Raw genomic sequence first — 11,053 nt, 5'->3', positions numbered from 1 at the left:
GTGAAAGATATCTTCCTGGTACCAGGAAGAAAAGAACACTCTAATTACCTAAGATGGGGAGCTGACACTGAGATGAGTCTGCTCTATAAATAGCCCTTATCTTGCCTTCGTTTCCCCAATATGTTTCCTAGTCACACTCCCACACTCTGCCACCCCCAGAAACCCAAAGCCCTCTCCCTTGTCCAACTACTTTGCTGCAATTGATCGCCCTTTGTTATAATAGCATCTAAGCCCCCTAATCGACCATTCTTGGAGATCTTCAGGAATCTTGCTTTTCTAGGAAGCTCCCCATGCCACATAACAATATTAACATCGAGTAAACTGTGTGTGCTTTTCTCCCGTCACTCTGTCATTTGTCAGCTTAATTCACAGTCCTGAATCTCAGAACCTAAGACGGTAGAGGAAAAGTTTTCCTTCCCCTACAAAGGCAAAAGTATTATTAAACAACTATGGCCCGCAGCTGTTTCTACATTATGTGCCAGTTAGGGATATTCTTTATTATCTTTATTATCCCTGTGGTGGGAGAGTGGGGAGAAGTGGACTGATTTTTTGTTTAGAAGAACATGGTGATGAGCCTTTAGGTATAAAAGGTTCCCTGGCTCAGATCAGAATGAGGAAGCAGAAATAAAGGAAGTGGAATGTGTTCTCTGTAATTAAGTAATAAGAATTCTCTTTCCCCCTTGCAACCTGGGCCATACACATATCAGAGAGGCCCAGGAGTTCTCTAGGGGAAGAAAATGAAAGCAGTTGCCCCTCAGAGTCAGGGCCGGCGCAGGCCCCAACAACACAGAGCTTGACTAGGTCAAAGTCAGAGACTTTTTAGATGCTATGGCAGTTACACATTAACATTATCTGGTGCTTTCTATGCGCCAGGCATGGTTCTGAGCCCCTTACAAGTATCAGGGTGATTTAATCTCCACAATGATCCCAATGGTGTTATCTCCATTTTACAAATGAGGACACTGAAACACGGAGAAGTTAAGTGACTTGCTTAACACCACCCAGCTGGTAGGAGGCACAACTGGGATCTGAACCTGGACAGTCTGATGTGAAGATTGGTGCTTTTCACTACTTTACTGGTATTGCACGTGAGTGTGCTTGATGTAATTCTGTTAGACCAGAAGAATATGGGAAGTAAAACTGAAAGAACTAAATATACCCCCTTGTCCCAGGGGCTAAGTGGTGCGGAGAGCTGAAAGTAGCCCCAGCATCAGTGAGGAGGGGGCTGGAGGGGATAGAGAAATGGGGACCGCGGGAGGTGCGAGATGGTGCTGGTCTCTCTCCTTTGCTGAGTCCCCTGTGGGGATGGGCAGGTCTCAGAGTATTTTTTTTTCTGGATATTGGAGGAAAGAGTGAGTCCAGTTACAGCTGGACCACCGCAAGACGCCTTAGGTATGGTAGGGTTCAGAAGATGAGTTGTTAAGAGAAGTGATAAACTAAACCTTCCCCTCTTGCCATCAAGGAAGCAATGAAGGAGGCTGCACCCCCATGCCCACAACCAACCCCCCACCGCCATGAAGGGGAAGATGTGGAGTGCTCTGTGGCGGGGGTGTGATTATTCCTGCTTGTTCAAAGAGTGGGCATCACGGGATTCCGGAGAAAGAACAGAAGGCCCCTTGCCTTCCTTCCCATGAACAATTGACCAGAAGGAAGCAGGGACGCTCAGCCCCTGGATTTCCCCGCAGGAAACCTGGACCCTACTAGGGCCTCCTGCTTCCCCTCCCTCGGCGCGCTGGGTCAGTTCCAGGTGAGCTCTCTGCCTGTTTGGAAAACAGAAGCCAGAAGGGGCCAAGTGCAAACTCAGACCGTGTGTGTGTGTATGTGTGTGTGCATGTATGTGTTCAACTTCAACTCAGATGCTTTTAGAAATAGCAATTTTTAAAAACCTCTGATTCATCAGAGAGGGAGCACGAAAGGTATTTTTCTTCTCGTTTACCCTGCATCTACTGTGTGCTGATACTCTGCTTAGCCCCGAGAGAGAAAGAACGTGTCAGCCTCTTCAGGTGTTTGGGTGGTACTTAATTCCTGAAGCTGCTTAATTACTTTCCTGCACCCTGTTTTTCGTCAATAAACTGGGAACTTGATAGCTGCCTTGCAGAGGTGTTGGGATAGCCTTAAATTTTAATTCCGTGTGAAAGCATCTAGTACCGTCGCTGACACACGGCAATCTCCTCGAGTTCCACATCTATTATTAGTTTTTCATGAATCTGTTATTCATGGAGAGATTCCACCTCTCCGAGATCTCTCTTTCAGCTGTGGCCGTGACGCATACATGGGAAATGACGCACATATGACACAGGGCAGGACGGGAGAGCATTACCAGCCCAGATGGGCACAGAGAGAGTTGTGCCCGAATGTTCTGTGGAGGGAGATCCCCACGTGTTCAGAAGAGCAGGACTCTGGTGTGCAGAAGGGTGAGGTAGGGAGCTCCATGCTTGGGGTGTCCTGTCACCTTCCACTAGTACCCCACACTGTGCTGTCCTGGGGCGCATCCCTGACATCCTTCATGCATCACCTGCTTTACTGGAGAGGCACAATAGCTACGATGAAATCTGCGTGATAGATGAGAAAACTGAGACTCACGGAAAGCCATGCCACCAAGCCACAATCAGCTTGATTGAGTCAAAGAAGGCTGTGGGGTAAAATGTTGCAAGGTTAAGGGGGCAGGCCAGTCACGCACAACTTCAGGCGGAAGCTCAGAGGGTAATCTGGCAGTTGTCATAGTAACAACCTGAGTAGTAAGGACCATGACAACAAACTATGAACTGTTACTAAGCACTTATTTGTTGGGCCAGGCATCATGGAAAATGCTGTGTATAGACTCGTTTGGTTCTCATGGTAACTGTATGAAATTGGAGGTATTATTACTATTATTATTAACTTTCTTTCCTTTACATAGGAAAAGTGGAGGTGTTGAGAGGTTCAGAAATTTTCTCCAAGGTTGCTGGGCTCTGAACTGGCAAGGTCAACTGCAAACCCAGGTCTGTCTACCCCAAAGCTCAGGCACTAAACCACAGCAGCTGCCTCCTGAGTCCTGCGGAGACCAGTGTGTTCTGGAGTATTGTAGAAAGAGGCCTTGTAGGGAACATCCAGCCTGCTCTCATCCAATACCCCTTGTGGCTGGACCATCCTCTGCCTGACAAGAGATGACGGGTCACAGCGGTCCAGGCACAGTCTCTGGAGCTGGGTGAGCAGTTCCTTTGCACTTCACCACCACGTGAGGACTCTAGTTTCCCCCATGCCCGCCCTCTCTCCAGGCTAACCATGCTCCTCTTCACGGAACTTCCACACCCTTCACCTTCCCAGGGTCTGTCTCTGGCAATGATCTAGTTTGCCCATGCCTGCCTTACAACCCAGCACCCCAAACTCAAAAGACAGCCCTGCATATGACTTGACTGGTACAAAGAACATTGGGACCCTCTCCTTTATTTATCATACAATCACACTTTCACTTTCATTGTTTCACACTGCAATAGGTCTTAAGAAATTGCTGAATTTTTTCAAATAAACCTCTTTAAATCAAGTCAAAGCTTTTCCAAAACTCTATGGGTAAACACACTCTGATACAGCTGAAAAATCCAAATGCTTAGTAATGTCATTTTAGAAATTTGAAGAAGAAATTTCAAAAGCAACACACAGTGTTGCATTTTAAATCAAACAACGGAGAACAGAGTAAAGGAAAGGTGAATGATCTTCCTGCTCCCCACATCACCCTTTTTTTCTCCAATGTAAACAATATTAAGTTTGGAGCTACCTTTACAAAACAGACACACATGATACAAGGGTTCTTTTCAAAAAGATTACATCCTATTCCAAGTGTCAGCAAACCATGATCTACAGCCTAATCTGGGCCACTGCCTGCTTTTATAAATAAAGTTTTATTGAAACACAGCCAAGCCTATTTTTTACGTATTGTCTATTGATGCTTTTGCATTGCAATGGCAGAGCCTGAAATATTTGCCATTTGGCCCTTTACAGAAAATGTTTTCCCCTCTCTGCCCTATGTACTACACTTCAACCTTTCACTTAAGACAGTATCATGAACACCTCTCAGGTAACTGCATATAGATCTAACGTTCGTTTAAAAAGCTATCTAATATTTCATAATACGGATGAACTATAATTTATTCTCTAACTTCACTATTTGTGATCTTGTGATATAATAAGAAATACGTATTTTGTCTTCCTTTCTGGTTCCTGGCACAGAGCTTCTAAAACCCTTGGAATTTCCTGAGTAATGGGCTGAGAGGAGCATTTTTATTATTCATTACAAAGCCCTTTGCAACCATACCTGAGTTTATGCTAATGAGGCGACACTTGGTGGGCCCCTAGATAATTTCAGGATGGGGGGCTGGTTGCCAGAGTAACCAACCATGTGATTGGAAGGCAGAAACTTTCAACCCTGTTCCCATACCCCTCCCTACCTCCAGGGAAGGGAGGGGGGGCTGGAAACTGAATCACCAATGGCCAATGATTTCATCAACCGTGCCTATGTAATGGAACCTCCATAAAAACCCTACATGAAGGCGTTCATAGACTACCTGAGATGGTAAGCGCATCCATGTGCTGGGTGGGTGGTGCCCCCAAACTCTACAGGGACAGAAACTCCTGTGTTCAGGATCCCCCCAGACCTTGCCCTATATACTTCATTATCTGGCTGTTTGCTTGCATCCTTCATAAAATTGTTTACAATAAACTGGCAATAGCAAGGAAAGTGTTTCCCTGGATTCTGTGAGCCCTTATAGCAAATTATCCAACCTGAGGAGGGTGCCATGGGAACCACCAATTTGTAGCCAGGTCTGACAGAAATGTGAGTAACCTGAGAACCCATTACTTGTGATTGGCATCTGAAGTGGGGGGTCAGTCTTTTGGGACTGGGCCCTTAATGTCTGGGGTCTGCGCTAACTCCAGGCAATTAGTGTCACAATTAAGTTGACCCGTACGACACCAGTCGGTGTCCACAGAGCGCTAGAGAATTGCTTGGTGTGGAAAAGCCACACGTTTGTCAGAAGTAAAATGTGGGTAAAAAACATCACAGAAGTAGTATCATTGATGGACTCCTCAGATCGCATTCAGATTTCGGCCACTATGGACAATGCCGTAACAAACATCTATTTTTTTAATCCTTCAGAAGAATCTGGACATGATAGAGAGATCACAGGGCTCAAGCATGAAGCTCCTACTGTGCCAGGGAGCCTCTTCAAGCAGCAGTCAGAGGCAGCTGGCTGGTGTTGCCAGGCTCCCAGAGGAGGAATTAAACCTTTAGAAAAGAGAGAATGTCTCTACACAGAGATATGGCCCTGATAGCTTCGCCTGGATGCTCTCCCTAGCTTTCTGCTGTGCCCTCGAGCTCTTCCCTGAGCATCAGTCTCTGTCACTTGAGACACCCCCACCTCACAACCCGGGTGTTAGGGTGGGGCTCCCCACCACTCCATCCAGGCAGGGTATTTGCAGGGCAAGAGGAGTTTGGCTCTGGCGACAGAGTGCCTTGGGTCCTAGAAATGGAAGGAATACACACAGATCACTTGTTCCTAATCTTTTTGTGGTTGTAGATGCCTGAAAGGTAAAGATCTTCTCCCCCACCCCACCCCAGAAAAGCCTGTGTATTTTTTCTGTATGGATTCAGCATAAATTCAGAGCACGCCCGGAATTCCTGAAGATGCTGTCCGTGGTGTATGATCCTTAGGCTAACCACCCCTGCCCCACGTACATTGCAGCCACGTTCCTTATGAGGCTTACCCTCCCCTTGTCATCACTTTGACACAGCAAATTTCTCTGTGATTCATTAACTCTTCCTTCCTTGCATCACTGACCTTGTGCCTGCTGTTCCAAAGGCTGGCTGTCACGTGCCTCCTTCTTCCTCTGGCCATCCTGTTGGGCAAGATAAACTCACTTCCCAGCCCTCAGGCACCTCCTGCCTGGCACGAAATGCCCACTGACCAACTCTACTGACAAGCACCATTCTTCCTGCTTCTCTCACCCTGACCTGCTTTCCTAGCCTCTGGTGCGAGCCTACGTTGTAGAGCCTTTTTTCCCTCCAGCCCTTTGCCATCTGGATCAGTCTTCCGGAACGTTCCTGAGAGCCGTAAATCTTTCAAGTAAACTAGATTTTCCTTTCTGGCTCTTGCCTGTAGATGTGGTGGGTTTGTTGTTCCTAATTTTAACAAAGGAAGTTTGTCAAAAAATACTACAAAAATGTCAAATTCAGTGGCCGTGGGGGCTCTCCACTGGTATTTGTTTGTGCTGCCCCCTACTGGTTAGAAAAGTAGCACCAAATAAACCTGCCGACTTGGTCATTTTGTTCACCAGGTTATCTTGGTTTTTAAACGGAGTCTTAGAAAGTAATGCTTAGAAAGTAACGCTGATCTTCCTTATTTACAAAGGCGGAATGCCCTGTGGTCTATTTTAATGGCTCGTAATGTCCATTAACCATTTTTGCCCTTTGACCTAGAAATTTCCTTCCCAGGAATCTGCCTTAAAGACATAGTAAGGAGTGCAAGCAAGAGATTACCTCCAAAGAGGGCCATCTTGTTATTGGTGGTGTAAAGACTCAGAAGGAAGTTAAATGTCTGGCAACAGGTGACATGACACAGGCATAGGATGGAATATTATGTTTGCCCGAAAAATGATGTTAATGAATAATTGTCAATGATATGGAGAAATCTTTATGTTAAATAAGCAGGACACAAAACCATGAGCCCGTGTACAATCTCAACTAAATGTGCCCAAGTAGTGCAATTAGATTGCCTTACACACTCGTATGTTTCCCTGTGTTCCTGTGAGCATGTGATATTTGCAAAGTCAAGAAAAATACATAAATCTTATTTTTGCATGGTGGAAGGTACACAGAGAATCATTGAGTGCATTGAGAATCAAATGACCCCGATTTATAGCCTGACTCTGTGTTCTTGGATGAGTGACTCAACCTCTACAGACCTGTTTTCTCAGCAGTAAGTCGACGTCTTAATAGCGCCTGCACCACAGAACAGGGTAAGACTTGAATACGCATTGCGAACGTTCCCGAACAATCCTTGTCTTCCATTCGTTTCCCCCCATATATTTATCTTTGCACAATTTGCCGCCTCAAGAAGCTCAAGCCTTCCTCCCCTTGTCTTATTTTCCCACAGTTCATCCCCCACCTTTTTTTTTTTTTAAAGATTTTATTTATTTGTCAGAGAGGGAGAGAGAGAGAAAGAGCACAAGCAGGGGGAGGGACAGAGGGAGAAGCAGGCTCCCTGTCGAGCAAGGAGCCCGAAGCGGGATTCCATCCCAGGATGCTGGGATCATCACCTGAGCCAAAGGCAGATGCTTAACCGACTGAGCCACCCGGCGCCCCTAGATCATCACCCTTTTTAAAAATGGTGTATAAACTCCCAGGCTTAACCACTTTGGGGGGGTTTCACTTCTTTTCTTTGAGCACCCCCCCAGTATAAAATAAACCTTTTTTTTCCTGTTCACCTGTCTTTTGTCAGTTTAATTCACAGTCCCCAGACACTAAACCTAATAAGGTAGAAGAAAATGTTTTCCTCCCCTACACTACCCACATTTGCTAAACTCTTAGTAGGGAGGAATAATGTAGCTCCTCCAACCTGGACTGTATGCTCAGATGAAATCCCTTCTTGCTGTCTTTTTTGGCTGTTCAGACCAACCATCTTGCATGTGTTAAAAGATAAAGTGAACGTTAAGTTTATTTGAGCAAAATCAAGTCAAATCAGGCAGCATCTAATCTAGCAGAAAGATAAGGGTTCCAAGGAACTCTACGAAATGACAACTTTTATAGGCAGAAGGAAGCAGGAATAAGGAAATTATACTAGGGAATAAAAACGTGGATTGGCTATTGCCAGGTTATTTTCCTTGAGGGGATGGCAGGCGCCTGCCAGGCAGAGCACCAGTGCCGACCAGGAGATTTCTGATTGGCTCGTTTAGGATTCCATTTCTGGGAGAGCTGAAACTGTAATTAAGTCAAGTCTTGGCTTGGGGAAGGGGGTAGCATAAGGAACTCCATTTTGGGAAAGGGGCTTCAGGATTTCAGACGCAGGATTATAGTCAATCTCAGGCAACCAAGAAATTTCGAAATAGATAGAGGGCCATTAAGGGGTCAAGACTTGAATTCTTACATACTTTTCACACGAAGCTTGGGGGTGTCAGTAATAAAATATTCTAGCCGATCTACAGACCTTGAGTAAACACGCCCTGATAATAACTGAGACCCCCTTTCTGACCTCCATTATTCCCAGCAACGTATTGCTAATTTCACCAAGGCAAATCCATTTCCGACACTTAGCTGGCTAATTGGCAAAACATTTGGTATTTCTCAGAGGTATAGACAGCCGATGCACTTCAAGTGGTCCCTCCTGGAATTAGACTTTTCTTTTTTTTTTTTTTTTTTTTTAAGATTTTATTTATTTATTCAACAGAGATAGAGACAGCCAGCGAGAGAGGGAACACAAGCAGGGGGAGTGGGAGAGGAAGAAGCAGGCTCATAGCGGAAGAGCCTGATGTGGGGCTCTTCCCAGAACGCCGGGATCCCAGAACGCCGGGATCACGCCCTGAGCCGAAGGCAGACGCTTAACCGCTGTGCCACCCAGGCGCCCCATGGAATTAGACTTTTCTGACATAATGCCAGCTGACTGCTTGGGAGCATGGGCACCTGATCGGAGAGGTAGCTGCCCCAGATGTCACTTTAGATAATATTCATAAATAGCACGCGCTCTATGCTGACATGATGCGGAGTGAATTACAGCCATCGCACCTGTAAACAATATCGCTAGTCCCTGACACGTGTCCGCACACAACAGTGATTATTAAATCTGCTGCAAAAATTCTAGGTAACACCATCTTCTGAATTTTGCATTTCCTACATGAACTCCCTTACAGATTATGAACTAGGGATTCTTTTCTTCTTCCCTCCCTCCTTCTCTCCCACTTCCCACCCTCCCCCCTTTCTCTCTTTCACTCTTCCTTCTTTTCCTCCTTTCTTTTAATGAATTCTTTTATCCCCATTTCTTTCTGAAGTGTGGCCACATTTAACGGGGAGGTAGGCTGTACGGGAAGGGTCCCCAGTCAGAATACTGAACAGGTCAATGCTGAATCCAAGGTTCCCAGGGCAGAAAGGCGATCCCCACTCCACCCCCACCCCTTCCAGGTCTCACTGCACCTCAGGAATCCCATAAAAAGGCCTCCTTTGGTATTCCGAGAGCTCTCCATTCAGGGTGGTTTTATCGGAGAAATTAAACCAGAAAGCATTCAGCTCAGATAACAGGATTAATTAACATTCTTCTCATTCTGCAGACAAACCCTCTGGGAGGAGTGCCACTCAGGTCTTACTGAGGTAGGACTGGGGCGGTCTTGGAGCTGCCCCCGGCTGGAGGGGGGATTTCCTGAGGTTCATTGGGCGGCACGGTAGGCTTTTCTAGGAAGGGTGTGTTGGAGTACAGCTCCCCTTTGTCCTCTTGGGGCAATTATGTCCTCCTGTCCAACCGCCTGGTTCTCGGCTTTGTATTTCCAGGTTGGTGTGGACAGATTGAACCTGGCCTTCCTAAGAGTAATCATGGTAAGAAGAGCAAGAGGTGACATTACGCTGGGGTCTACACCAGGCTGAGCACTTGGAATTTGCAAACTCCAAAGGAGAGGCCCTTCAGGAGCACGTGGTCTCCGCTCTCACCACCCACCCACCTTGAGTCTGTTGCATCCTCCCCAGAGGTCTGCCTCCTCAAGGGTTCTTGAGCAATGGCCCTTCCACTGAAGGCCTCACATAAAGTTGGGCCCACAGGCTTGGAATTGCAGTGCACACCGCATGGCGGGAACCTAGACGGTTTTCCATTCGCTGTCTCCTCCCGCTCCCACACCCACATTTCTTTCCTCTTCCAACTGTCTCTTTATTTCTCCTCTTTCTCGTCCCCACCCTCAGCCTCTATTAATTCCCTTGATTTTCCAGAGCCATTAAGCACAAGGGCTCACCTTGCAAAGCCCACTGGCATCTCAGCTTACAAAGCCACCTCAGTCCCCTGAGCCCAACAGCTTGGCCTCAAGCCCTTCCCTCATGGGGAGGGATCTCTCAGCACGTTCCAGCCACATTATCTGGTATAATCCTCACAACATTCTCGAGAGGTAAGAACTCAGGACAGTTATCATCCCCGTGTACACAGCAAGAAACAGGCTCGGAGATGAACTTGCCCAGTATCAGTAGTCCAAAGCCATGAGGACTCTTAAAGGCTCTGTTGGCAGTGACCACCTGTGCCAGGGAGCCCAGATCGGCCCCTGTAAGCCTGTGTGCTTCACTCTCCAGAGGGCTCTGGTCTGGGATCTTAGGATCACCCTAACTACAGCACAGGTGTCAGAGATGCTTGTCCACAGCTTCAGAGATGCTTGTCCCTGCTGGGTCTTGCGACAGCTGTCACCCAGCCGAAGCAGCCATACTCCGCCTGCCTCTGCCTCAGAGCGCTTGAAGTGGGCTCAGTGTTCCGAGGCTGACAGGCAGGTGACCTAACCTAAGCCATCGCTCTCTGCACCGCGGGCTCCATTCATGCCCCTGTGGACCCACAGCCCAGCCCAGGGGGCTCAGGCAGGCTGGGGACCACGGAGGACGCTACGACACTTGCTCGAGCTGGCATCACCTGCACCCACCTCCCTGGGAGCCCACAGGATTGAGATGGACTACACTTGTTTGCAGGGTAACGTTTCAAGTGACAGGTGGAGGGAGGCTTAATGGAATCAACACATTCTCTTTTCCAAGAGGGACGGAATCGGAGACAAGGGAAAGCCGTCCACCGCAGCTGGCTCTGAGATGGCCCCAAAGACGCTGCAGGGGCTCACCCGGCTTCCCTTTAGGGCCCTGATTTCCTCTGGGTCAGGTTAAACTCCATTCAGAGCCTTTCTCTGCTTGCCTGTTACTGGTATAGGACATCAGCTCTGTGGGGTTGTGTTTTTCATGTGGGGCAGGGGGACAGGTCCCCTCTTGCTTTGCTCTTCCTTCAGAGCAGGGCTCCACGGAGGGGTAACGTGCAGGGCTTAAAGGCAAAGACTGGAGCCGGGATGCCTGGGTGAGTCCCAG

This window comes from Ursus americanus, chromosome 24 (assembly GCF_024610735.1).
Source record: "Ursus americanus isolate L20-20 chromosome 24, mUrsAme1.1.p, whole genome shotgun sequence".
NCBI classification, from domain to species: domain Eukaryota; kingdom Metazoa; phylum Chordata; class Mammalia; order Carnivora; family Ursidae; genus Ursus; species Ursus americanus.
This window is presented reverse-complemented; position numbering follows the sequence as displayed.